Source organism: Mustela nigripes, unplaced genomic scaffold (genome assembly GCF_022355385.1).
Source record: "Mustela nigripes isolate SB6536 unplaced genomic scaffold, MUSNIG.SB6536 HiC_scaffold_17648, whole genome shotgun sequence".
NCBI classification, from domain to species: Eukaryota; Metazoa; Chordata; class Mammalia; order Carnivora; family Mustelidae; genus Mustela; species Mustela nigripes.
The window spans coordinates 1-1,129 of record NW_026757050.1 but is presented as its reverse complement, the minus strand read 5'-3'; the positions used below and the strand labels follow the sequence as shown (position 1 = coordinate 1,129).

At 33.6% G+C, this 1,129-nt stretch overlaps 1 non-coding gene across 1 annotated transcript; it reads right to left on the bottom strand.

The window, feature by feature from the left end:
* Nucleotides 1-762: 762 nt before the first annotated feature.
* LOC132009372 (U6 spliceosomal RNA) lies at nt 763-869 on the bottom strand. The gene has a single exon (XR_009401885.1). It is a non-coding gene; the product is annotated as a U6 spliceosomal RNA (small nuclear RNA).
* Nucleotides 870-1,129: the final 260 nt, after the last annotated feature.

Below are 1,129 nucleotides of genomic sequence, written 5' to 3'. Positions count from 1 at the left end.
AAAAGAAATGAAATCCTGCTATTTGTAATGACGTGGATGGAACTAGAGGGTATTATGCTTGGCGAAATAAATCAATCTGACAAAGACAACTATTATATGATCTCCCTGATATGATGAAGTGGAGATGCAACATAGGGGGTTTCGGGCGTACGAAAAGAAGAATAAAAGAAGATGAGATTGGGAGGGAGACAAACCATAAAAGACTGAATCTCACAAAACAGACTGAGTGTTGCTGGGGGGAGGTGTGTTGGGAGAGGATAGTGGGGGTATGGACATTGGGGAGGGCAGGTGCTATGGTGAGTGATGGTGAGTGCTGTGAAATGTGTGAACCTGGTGATTCACAGACCTGTACCCCTAGGGATAAAAACACATTATATGTTTATAAAAAAATTTTAAAAAATAATTTAAAAAATCCATTAAAGAAAAAACTCATATTGCAAGCCCAGAGATAATCTAATATTCAATCAAAAACGTTTGAAAGTTTTCCCCTTAAAGATCAGAAGAAAGACAATTGTGTCCACTTTCACTACTCTCATTTGACATAGTACTGGATGTCCTAGCCAGAGAAACAAGGAACACAAAGAAATAAGAGACTCCAAAAAAAAAAGGAAAAAGTAAAATTTTCTTTTTTTGGATAACATGAACTTACATGTTAAAAAATCCTAAAAACTTCACAAATAAATTTGAATAAACAAATTTAGTAAAGCTGCCAAATACAAGATCAATGTATAAAAGACAAGAATTTTGTTTTGTTTCATTTTTTTTAATATGGAATGCTTCCCAGTTTTTCATGTCATCCTTGTTCAGTGATCACGCTAGTCTTCTCTGCATCATTCCAATTTTGGTATATGTGCTGCCAAAGTAAGCACAAGACAGGAGCATTTTAACACTCTAATGATGAACTATCTGAAAAAATAAAGAGAACAATCTAGTTCACAATAGCATCAAAAATAATAAAATACTTAGGAATAGATTTAACTAAGAAGATGAAAGATCTGTACTCCATAAACTATGACATTGATAAAGAAATTGAAGGAGACACAAATGGAAAGATAGCTCATATTTATGAATGGTAAGAATTAACATTGTTAAAATGTCCATACTACCGAAAACCATCTGTAAATCCAAT